Raw genomic sequence first — 12,789 nt, 5'->3', positions numbered from 1 at the left:
GTCTTCCTCCTCTTCTTCCACTCCTCCTCCTCTTTCTCCTCCTCTCACAGTCTCTTAATTTATTGTCAGTGTTTCTCCGACACTCCAAACAAGGCCTGCATCTCTAACAAGGAGAGGCGGCTGGCTGTATAATAATGCTAGCCAGCGCATCTGGAGTTTCGCTCAGTGCCCGACCTTGATACAGGACCCAGGCCGATGCCACCAGACGGCTGCCTCCCATACCTGAAGCTTTTGAAATTGTTGTGGAATTCAAGGTGGCGAAGAGTCGTTCTCCTCCGGTTCCTCCTCCTCCTCCTCCGTCTCCTTATCTTCCTCCTCCTCCTCAGCATCAGCAACAGCAGCAGTAGCACAAAATCTGAACAAATCAAGTTGTTCATGGAGAAAAGTTTCTCGTGGTCACAGTTGTGATTCTTCCGCCTTCTTACTGAGTAGTGAACGACAAAGCTGCTTTGACGGTTTATTTGTTTGATTGATGTGTGTGTGTGTGTGGCATGTAATTCAGTGCCACTCGTACAGTCATTTTTGAGAGCATTTGTTTGAAACGTTTTTCGCCCATTTTTGATAGGGCTATTTGATGACGTCATATTTTCCCGTTTTCAGAAGTTGATGCGTCACTCTCACGTACCGTGGCTGTACTGACTGAGTTTTTCATAAACTGTTTGTTTAAAATGTTTGCCGGTTACATGATCTTTGACTTAGTGCCGACAATGGGATTGCATTTCAGCTTGGTAGCTTAAAAGTTCGTTTATGTAATGCTCACTCAAAACGATTAGCCGATTTTGTCGATTTCTTAAAAGTCGATATTTTAATCACAAAGTTGACATTGTATTCTGCATTGCCTCCTCAGTGTGTCCAAAAATATATAGTGTTATGTTTCAGTGATTGAGTGCCGGATCCTGAGCCTGGGGGCTCGAGCACCGACTCGCCGGTGCTTGAGCCCCCAGGCTCAGGATCCGGCCCGCCGGACCTCCAGCCACGGCCCAATTAAAAACAGCCGTTTTCAATTTGAGAAACTCGGCGCTGAAACGTTTATTTTAAGGTAGGCTATTCCTGGTGTGTGGTCACATGATTACAACCCCCAACCTGAACTGTAGGCCTATATATAGCTCTTGGGGCGACGAGACACTTGTTTTGCTAGGCCAGTTATATCACTTTATGAAGCGTTACAAAAGTCTGTTGGCATCATGATGTCGAACCGTTGAAGCGCTAATAGACACATCATTGTGCAGAACTTTTAAAGATAAACATGTACATGTAGTAGTAAAGAAGCCATTTTGGAGAAGCTTTCTGGTGAATTAAACCTTAATAAGTTCAAGGGACATTCGCTGTGCGGCTTTAATGTAGACACCTGAGCGAAGGCCTACTGACCCTCGAAGCCTGTAAGTCAAGCTTTTCAAACCTTATTAATAATTGCTTTGATGTTTTGCTGATGTTCAGTTTATTATTTAATGAAGATCTCATGGTTCAAAATTTCATATTGTTTTTTCAAAAACGTGCGTGTGTTCCATTTCAAACTAACCTCACTGATGTGAACTCCATTATTACTGTCACATTTGTTTTACAAATTACACCCATAATCCAAACCAACGCGCAAACACACACACACCCCAACTACACACATATGTACTCGTTACCATTAGCCAACGCTCGTCACAACACTGATAGACTACGAAGCAATCTCTTTGATCATCTCTGCGCTGAGTCGGTCACACTTTTGCTCACCCCTGCCAACAATCTCAAACGTATCCTTTTTTTTCAATCACTACAAAATTATCATAAAGCTTTTTATGTCTCACTAAATTATAAATCAGATGTATGTGGTTGTTTGTTGCCTTGAATGCCCCAAGGGGCAAAAATGAGTGTTTCTTCCATACTAATTAGCCTCATTTGCCTAAACCATATAGGAGTTATCCGTCCTTATAGAGTTAAAAAATATATATATAAATCCCATGCTAATTTCAAATACAGCGTTTTGCTATTCACTTCAATATAATAGTAAATAACAATCAAGAAATAACGAAGTCTTTAAACCACAATTTGCCAGATATTTACACTTTTCATTTTGTTTCAATTCACACCACAAAACATACACTTCGCCTTTTGCTATTATATTCAGTCTCAAGTCTAAATAATAATAGTATAAATCATAACTAATTTTCTTCACACCATCATAGACATAATGTTGCCTCACATGTTCTTTGTACAATCGTTGGTTTTCACAATAAATATTGCATTACTGTAATTGTCTTCTTTTTCTTTAACAATGTCTTTCCAAAAACAAAACTCAAAGTCCACAAAAGCTATTGCAACCTACTCCTATCTCTCGTCTCTCTTCCTGGGTACAATGGTACCTAAGACTTACATTCAAATGCTTACATTTCCATGCTACCCACATTGTCAAAATACCAATAATTATTCAAAACAAATGTTAACTACTACCTAACTTCATTTCAGACCCACACCCATTATTATACACACATTTCACATTTAAACCATTAGTCGGCCCCCTGTCGATATTTATCAACTAAGTTCCTTGTGCTTTTTACATTTTATAAAAGATGCCTGTGAAGCAATCCATCTGATTTTCATGACTGAACAGTTTGAACAAGGTAAATTCAAAACGGAATAACAGAAATGGTCAAGGAATGCTCCGTGAAATTACTGTTTGAAGGGAATGAACTGTGTTGTAACTCCAACTACAGAGAACTGTAGCAACGGTTGTTCACCTTTAACTTATTTTTGTTGGAAGGTTTGCCACACACTTCTATTCACTTCTGACGGCGAAAGAGATAAAAAAAATAAATACTCTAACAAACAGGTTATATAACTGGAGTAAGTAATGATTCAAATGTTAAACACGTTCTCAATGTGACAAACCTAGGGCATGTTGTTCAACAGACCCCCAAACGGAAGTGTCTCCAAGAGCGGCACGTCCTGCAAGTTATTTGACTCAGTCTTCCACACACACACACGCACGCGCGCGCGCGCACACACAAACATGCACGCATACACACGCACACACACACACTCACATACACACTCACACACATTCCGACAAACACGCGCACGCACACACACACACATACGCACGCACGAACGCACACACACACGCACATACACTCACACACACACACACACACACACACACACACACACACACACACACACCGTGTACACACACCCTGACACTCACACACACACACACGCAGTGTATGCAAACCCCCCCCCCCCCCCCCTACTAAGTAACGCACAAACACACACACTTAGCTTATGCAACCAAGAGGCGAAGCCTTCAAGGCTCCCGTAAGAAATAAACAAACAGTAACACAAACTCATCCGTCACACACACACACACACACGCACACACACACACACAGTTAAAACTAACGCATCATATCAACTCCATGTATAATTTTCAAAAGAAGGCAAACAGATAAAATGACTGTGTATTTGTTGTTGGTTCAGTTGTCCTTGAATGAGATCTTGTGCAATCCTCACACACACACACACACACACACACACACACACACCAAGGGCGGATCTGGGGGGGTTACACGGGTTACGTAACCCCCCCCCCACCCACCCCCACCCCCCCAAAAAAGAGGTAATTTATTGGCTCAGGATGCACCAGATAGCTCTATTTTGCTTCTTTGGATAAAAAAAAATTCCGGGGGAGCATGCCCCCGGACCCCCCCTAGAGGCTTAGGCGCCTTCGGCGCCGTCAACTTGTATCTTCGCAGTCATTTTGTAACCCCCCCCTCCAAAGTGAATTGATCCGCCCTTGCACACACACACACACACACACACACACACACACACACACAGGCACTGTGTTCATTTGCAAATCTACCATCAGCTTATCTGTCTTTTGCACTGCAGACACTAAGCAATAGCTACCTGCCATGTGGCCACTTTTTCCACTGCTGTCCTCAGTCCCATACTTTTCATCAAGACTTGTCACCATGCCGAGTGGATCTAAATTCGGAAGTCTTCATGTGGCTGAGGCATATCTGACATAGCGTCGATCTTGTAGGTTAACCTCCTTTCTGAAACAAATGGCAAAATGCGATTAGTTATGATGACTACAACCTACACAAATATAAACAGTGTTTTGAAACAGAATAGTCAGGTTATACAAGCCACTTTACCTATGCAGCATGGTAACCCTACAATATGCAAAACATGTCAACTGACTGCAGCAGCCTGGTTCTTAAAATAATTCTGACGGTCAACACAACCAACACACTATCAGGGGCTCACATCCATGAGAGATGACATAGGACAAATGTCCTGGACAATGCAAAAGCGATAGGACATTTGTCCCGAACAAAACAAAAACAAGAGGCGAAGCCTTCAAGGCTCACGTAAGAAATCGACAAACAGTAACACAAACTCAATCACTCCGTCACACACACACACACAGTACACACACACACACACACACACACACACACACACATGCGCGCACACACACACACACACGCACACACACACATATACACACACGCACACACACACACACACACACACACACAGAAAGAGCATAGGTGAAACTGTGCAAGAAAGCGAGACACTAGATCTAGATCTGTCTGTCTGCATGTAGCCTACTTACATGGACACGACTGCCAAATAGTCTCGGCCCGCTCAAAATAACAATCACCGAGACTTTCAGTAATTCCATCGCGTGACGTCTAACCCTCGTACGTCATAATGTGACGTCAATGTAATATGACGTCTTCAAATGTTAAAGTTTCTACCACAGACATACATACATACATACATACATACATACGCACGCACGCACAGACAGACAAAAGTTAGCATCGCATAGGCTACACTTCGTGAGCCAATGAATAGGACCTTTTTTTCTCGCAACAAAACGTACACTAACAGCATGGTTTTGTCTGCTTGGAGAGACACATCGTAGCAAATCAAACAACTGTAAATTGGAAAGTACTGACAATGTCCGGATCAAATGAAAGCATAATCGGACAATGACCACTTTGTGACAAAAACAATAGGACATATGTCCTCTTGCATGAAAAATGTATAGGACATTTGGAAAAAAATATCCGCGTATGTCCGATGTCCGACTGACGTGGATGTGAGCTCCTGCACTATTCACATTCCATTTTAAGGAGCAACGGAGGTACTCTCTGGGGGTCTTGTTTAAATGATAACGATCAACTCAGGAGGGAAAAAACAAGAGAGGAAAAAAGAAACCACATCAACCGCAGAAAAATACAGAATCACTGTGACACATGTACCATTAGGCCTATTTACAAACAAATGCCACAGCAAGCTTTCTTTGGACGACTGTCGTTGTCTCAAAACTCACATTCTACCTTCTGTCCGAAAGAATCTAATCTTACGTTGTACTGCCTTGAAAGAAAATGCCAACAAAGACAAGAAAGCTGTTGCAAGGTAAGCTTACCAAACGTTACATAGCGAATCATGATAGTGCGTAAACAGCAAACAGTACAATCAAAGAGAGAATCGAGTCTGGAATGAAACGCGATACAGATCTAGCATTCAAAAACTGTCTTTCAAGTTCAAGGAAGTTGTTGCAAGGTAAGACTTACTAAATTGTACAGACAAAACCATGACAGTGCATGTTTTGAATCTGAGGAAAAAATCGTGATCATTTTGACTTTGAGAACAGATTCATTCCGTTTCTTTATATCTGCATGTTCAAGTAAATGATGGACAGTTTTTTTCGGGCAGAGTAAACTTATAACTTGAAACTCTACTGCAAGTCTTGAAATTCACATAAATCGAACCACGAACAATTAAAGACATCCAAACATTACAGGCACTTTAGATCAACTCATTTCAGTAGAGGTGACTGCCTAGCACTGTGTTTGACATCCGTGTCTGCTGAAATAAAAACTCGGAAATTAAAACAAAACGGAGTAACAGTAAGTGACACGTTATCAGAGTGGAAGACACTAGATCTGTCTCTGTACTTACCGGGATACGGCTGCCAGATCGACACTGCGCTTTCGACAGCTCTTCCTCGCGTGGACATTGGAAAAACGCTGTGCAGATCAAATTGTAGGAAATCTCCCTTTGGTAGCTTCTTTATTTACTTTTCTGGAGCTTAAAAACCGAACAACATGAAATCGTCTTCCCCGAATCGGCGAATGCAGAAGTGAGAACTGGAGAAGTGAATCTATACCACAATCCTTCGCGCGACCCCTGACCTGGTCTTGACACCTGACCTGGTCTACATACCACACACCACAGAAACCAGTCAACTGCTTGTACCCCTTCAAAACCCCCCACCACCCGTTTTCTTTGGATACACGCTTTAACTACACACATGCCGACACAATGTTGATCATTGCTTCAATATTTTGAAGATGGTGCTTGAAAAATAACCAGGTGAAATGAGTATTTCGGTGTTTAGTCAAATGTTAAAGTTTCTACCACAGACATACACACGCACGCACACACGCACACACGCACGCACAGACAGACAAAGTTACGATCGCATAGGCTACACTTACGTGAGCCAAAAAACTACTCAAATAATTGACTTGTTGTACGTGGCCTTGGCACGTGTTTGTTTGTTTGTTTGTGCGGGTGTTTCGTTTGTTTGTTTGTTTGTTCTTAGTTGCATGTTTTGTTTTGTTTTTTCTTGCTTTAGTTATTTTGGTTTTGGAATCCACCTCCCTCCAACGATTTGGACCTTAAAAAGTTCAAGAGACATTCGCTCTACTGTAATTTAAAAACATAATTATACAATAAATTGCTCAAAACTGCTCCGAAACTATGCCAAATAATTAAATCAATTTTAATCAGCGAGCGGTTTGCTTCGCCTAGCTCTCCTGTCAGGAGTCCGGACTTCCGTTCGTCATCATATTTTATTCAGTTTTTATAGATACCCATTCTCAAAGCAGATTAAGACCGTTGGATTGAACCGGCACGGTTGGCCTAGTGGTAAGGCGTCCGCCCCGTGATCGGGAGGTCGTGGGTTCGAACCCCGGCCGGGTCATACCTAAGACTTTAAAATTGGCAATCTAGTGGGTGCTCCGCCTGGCGTCTGGCATTATGGGGTTAGTGCTAGGACTGGTTGGTCCGGTGTCAGAATAATGTGACTGGGTGAGACATGAAGCCTGTGCTGCGACTTCTGTCTTGTGTGTGGCGCACGTTATATGTCAAAGCAGCACCGCCCTGATATGGCCCTTCGTGGTCGGCTGGGCGTTAAGCAAACAAACAAACAAACAAACCGTTGGATTGAGGAAGTCAAACCTGCAGTCTAGCTTACGCGGCATGCACATTCCGTGTCCGACAGGGCTTAAACGCTTCACAGAAGATAAACAAACAAACTGCCTGAATATCACGATCTGAAATGACTACCAAACACAGCATTCAGATTTGAAAAATAGAACGCTCAAACACTAAATCTAATACCTTCCTCGTGTTTTTGTCATCTATTCAACTCTAAAAACGAACTCTGTCGCTCTCGGCTCAATTGTAAATCTGTATCTTTAGCAAGGAATAGCGTTTGCAATACTCAGGGTCGAAAGGTAGGACAGCCGTTTTCAATTTGAGTTAAGGTATTCCTGGTTATGGTCACATAATTACAACCCCCAACCTCATCTGTATAGATCTTGGGTCGATGAAAGACAGTTGTCTTGTTAGATATAATCACTTTAAGTTAAACGTACTTCGTCAGTTTGCTGCCAATTTAAAAAACAAACAACACTTTAACATGCAACTTTGATCAACATTTGTGTTCTGTATCAGTAAATATTTAAGTCAGTCAGTCAGTCATTCAGTCAGTTAGTAATTAAGAACGTAAGTAAGTCAAGTAAGTAAACAATCAAGCTAATGCCTGACAACATGACTGACTGATAGGCATACGACGAAATGCCTCAAATCATCTTGCACTAGTCAGTCGGAAGCTAACTTTCGGTTGAAAGTGCACATCCTTATTTTTCTCCACAAACACTCCGATAACATAAAACAGGTACCAAAACACACACACACACACACACACACACACCACACACACACACACACACACACACACACACACACACACACACACATTCACAATCAAACAGACAAATAATCACAATAACAAAAGAAGAATGAGACTGGAGGTCTGGGAAAGTGGACCGCATTTGGTCTGCCTTTGGGGACGAATAGACCAATTATTCCACACTGCTCGCCGGCTGTGACATTTAGACATAATGAAGAGGGGGGTGTCGGCCATACTTGTTGGCCCTACTAATTACTACTAACAAGTGACATCATTAACACACAAACAAGTCTGCAGTTCTACTTTCTGCCACCAATCCGGGAAGGGTGTTGTGGTGCAAGTCGCTGAATGTCATTTTCTTCGAAGGTCTTCCTTAAAGACTGCATTAGATATTTGGAACTGCTTCGCGTCCCGACTGACCATGATCGTTGTGCGCGTCTTTAGTTTTAGTGCGTTACTTCAAACCTTACTTGTTCATGTAGGTTAAAATTTGCTTTTGTGAGTGCTTACCGTGATTTTTGTTTAGTCTACCTGAAATCGCTTACCTAAACTGGAAACCCGAGGTTTTTGTGCTGATAATTAAGCCATGATAGCTGCCCGTTCGAATGCGTAGCAATTTCAACACACACTGCGGGAGGAATCAGATCGAGCTGTGTGATAGGGGCCTTAGAGTAAGTAGCCCTATTTTAAAGTGCGATAGTCCCTAGCATCACAGGGTTTCCCAAGGCCAAAACCATTTTCTTTGTTATGGAATCGGAGGCCTATCGATCTTGACATTTTGAAAATTGTATGCATTTTTCTAAAGAAAAAAAATCTGTGGAACCTTCCACAACTTAAAGTCAGGGCACTGCTGATGTGAAAAGAATACGTATCAATTCATAGTCGGTGGCCATCTTTGATTTATTGCGTCTGGATGCGGGTAACAGACAGAATTCTTACGATACATACATTGCAAAATATTTGACAGTAGTACAGTGGTACCTGCGGTGAAAAGACACCCTTGGGACCAGCCAAAGGTGTCATTAATTTGACATTCCACGTTGACTGCCATGACTGGTGTGTGTGTAGGGGGGGGGGGGGGGGCATTGTGGCGATCTCATATTGCAATCAAATTGATTGAAAATGTTGGTCAAATAATCTTTGACCCGGTCGGGTATGGGATTGCATTTTAGGTTGAAAGCTTAAAAATAATCTAATTAATTTGTAAAACTGTTAATCAAAATAGCAGATTCAAACATTATTGCATTGTATTCCCGAACCCAAAACGAATGTTGATAGGTCATGTGTATTCTAAAAATGAAAAAAAATACACATCCGCAAACACCAAGGTCTTCGGGTTTCGGCTAGCCGAGCCTTACTAGTCTTGGTTATGACTGATACCGGGTTTCCAGTGTTGATCTTTTAGTTTCAGACCGACAGATTGACTCAATGTTTTGATATCGTTTCACGCGTCTTGTAACTATTGTTTTTGTGTGTTGTGTTTGTTCTGCCTGCGTGTGTTGATGTTCAATCAATCAATCAATATGAGGCTTATATCGCGCGTATTCCGTGGGTACAGTTCTAAGCGCAGGGATTTATTATTTTTATTTTTATTTATTTTTATTTTATGCAATTTATATCGAGCACATATTCAAGGCGCAGGGATTTATTTATGCCGTGTGAGATGGAATTTTTTTTACACAATACATCACACATTCACATCGGCCAGCAGATCGCAGCCATTTCGGCGCATATCCTACTTTTCACGGCCTATTATTCCAAGTCACACGGGTATTTTGGTGGACATTTTTATCTATGCCTATACAATTTTGCCAGGAAAGACCCTTTTGTCAATCGTGGGATCTTTAACGTGCACACCCCAATGTAATGTACACGAAGGGACCTCGGTTTTTCGTCTCATCCGAAAGACTAGCACTTGAACCCACCACCTAGGTTAGGAAAGGGGTGAGAAAATTGCTAACGCCCTGACCCAGGGTCGAACTCGCAACCTCTCGCTTCCGAGCGAAAGTGCGTTACCACTCGGCCACCCAGTCCTCCTGTCGTGGAATAGGCCCTATCGGTTAACAAAAGACCCAGCATGACCAACCCAGAGGTAACTAGCGACAGTTGTTAAAATGCGTTGGTCAGTTAAAAAAAAAAAGTATTGTTTGTTCGACATCGTCAGAATAGAGCTTCCGGGGACCTACTTTTAATTTAACTTATACTGAAATGCCAGTAGGGGAGGATTTTCAGATTCTTAGCCGCTCAGATCGCCACAAACCTGAAGATCTCCCTCATTTCAGTCAGAGACTGCATGTGTTTTAGTGGCGCTAGCGATGTGAGGCCTTTTAAAAGAGAGTATACATGCACCTTCCAATACAGGACAATGTCAGTTTTCTCTCCGTTCATTCCCATGTCACTCCCCCTGCGTCCCTCCTTCTCCAATAGACATTCAGGCAGATTCATTTGTTCCCCCCACTTAATAATCTGAACATGAGATTGACCACCCTGCACGATTTGTCCATATAAACAGTACGCGTATAGTACCTGCCAGACTTAAGCCCCTTTGAAGAGAGGACACCTCCGGACATAATGCACTTTGTGTTGTCCATTGACGGTCATACGTTCATATACGCACTCATCGCAGACACCTCAGATAACACAACCCCATATACACCGGGGGATGCTCGTGTTCAACAATGGAAGGTACACCTGTAATGTGCATTCTGAGTTTCTGGGCCTTACCACTGAGCATGTAGGGTTCATACAGAAACTCTGATTGTTGCAATGCATAAAAAACCCACTCTATCTTGGCTGAACCAAACATGTTCTCACTTGAGATAAAAGAGTGTTTTTTGTCTATATCTAGGTCCTCCCATCAGAGGTATCGATGTGGTCAAAACTGACCGCAAAGGAGAAGTAGGGCATAAGAGTCTGGGAGTGAAGGACACTGATTTTCTGAGGCCTGATACCACTGTAGTTAAAAAACAAGTCGCGTAAGGCGAAAATACAACATTTAGTCAAGTAGCTGTCGAACTCACAGAATGAAACTGAACGCAATGCAACGCAGCAAGACCGTATACTCGTAGCATCGTAAGTCCACCGCTCATGGCAAAGGCAGTGAAATTGACAAGAAGAGCGGGGTAGTAGTTGCGCTGAGAAGGATAGCACGCTTTTCTGTACCTCTCTTCGTTTTAACTTTCTGAGCGTGTTTTCAATCCAAACATATCATATCTATATGTTTTTGGAATCAGGAACCGACAAGGAATACGATGAAAGTGTTTTTAAATTGATTTGGAAAATTTCATTTTGATCATAATTTTTATATTTTTAATTTTCAGAGCTTGTTTTTAATCCAAATATAACATATTTATATGTTTTTGGAATCAGAAAATGATGAAGAATAAGATGAACGTAAATTTGGATCGTTTTATAATTTTATTTTTTGTTTACAATTTTCAGATTTTTAATGACCAAAGTCATCAATTAATTTTTAAGCCACCATGCTGAAATGCACTACCGAAGTCCGGCCTTCGTCGAAGATTGCTTGGCCAAAATTTCAATCAATTTGATTGAAAAATGAGGGTGTGACAGTGCCGCCTCAACTTTTACAAAAAGCCGGATATGACGTCATCAAAGACATTTATCGAAAAAAAAAGAGAGAGAGAGAGAGAGAGAGAGAGAGAGAGAGAGAGAGAGAGAGACTCAGAGATTCAAAGAGACAAGGAGAGAGAGAGAGAGAATTGAATTGAACTGAATTGAACTTTATTTAACAAGGATTAAGATTTAAGGCGAGAGAGAGAGAGAGAGAGAGAGAGAGAGAGAGAGAGAGAGAGAGAGAGAGCCAGTCACAGACAGAAAGACGGAGATAGAGAGAGAGAAGCCGAGAGAGAGCATATAGAGAGAGAGGGAGAGAGAAAGGAGGGAGAGAAAAAGGGGAAGAGGATCACCCTGAACATCTATACATGAAGTATCACCGACAGTCATACAGACAGACAGTTGAAATAACAGCTACATGAAAAGGACGAAGAACTTGTAAATGACTCCGATCAATTTACTGTGTACTCCGCAGAGCGAGAGAGAGAGAGAGAGAGAGAGAGATTTCATCATCACTCAGGGTCGCTGTGGCCTTCACCTCTGGAATTGCACCCCCAGTCTACTTTCATCAACGACGATTTGATTCCAGCTCGATCAGAGCAAAGAGTGTATCCTCCGTAGGGATACACTCTTTGATCAGAGACTGTCGAGTGTGTTCGCTACAATCTCTGGAACCCTGGCTGAGAAATGCACGAGCCGCTGAAGACAAAAGGAGTGAGGGGGTAGGGGGTGGAGGAGGAAGAAAGATAGGGGGTGGGGGAGGGTTGGGAGGATAGAGTGGTGCACCTCGCCTGAAAACGTACGAGCGTCTGCAGAAAATGGAGGGAGGCGTGGAAGGAGTGATGGGGGGGGGGGGGGGGGGGTAAGAAAGAGGGGGATGGGGGCGAGAAGTAGGCATGTCGGCTAAGAATACTCGAGAAGCCAAAAACAGAAGAATAAAGGGGTAGGAGGGAAGGAGGAAAAAATATAGACTGGGAGGGGAGGTAGTGAGATGGGGAAGGAAGGGTGGGGGGGGGGGGGGGGACTGGGGAGAAGGAAGGTATTTTAACTAACAAAATGCACGATGGAGGAAAAGAAGAAGAAAGGAGGAAAATAAGAGGAACAGAGGAGGGAAGGAGGGAATGGGGGGAAGGTATATTGGATGTGTGTGTGTGTGGGGGGGGTGGGGGGGGTGGGTCTCGGCTAAGAATATTCGAGCAGCTAAAACAAAAGAAGAAGGACGA

Source organism: Littorina saxatilis, linkage group LG2 (genome assembly GCF_037325665.1).
Source record: "Littorina saxatilis isolate snail1 linkage group LG2, US_GU_Lsax_2.0, whole genome shotgun sequence".
NCBI lineage: Eukaryota > Metazoa > Mollusca > Gastropoda > Littorinimorpha > Littorinidae > Littorina > Littorina saxatilis.
This window is presented reverse-complemented; position numbering follows the sequence as displayed.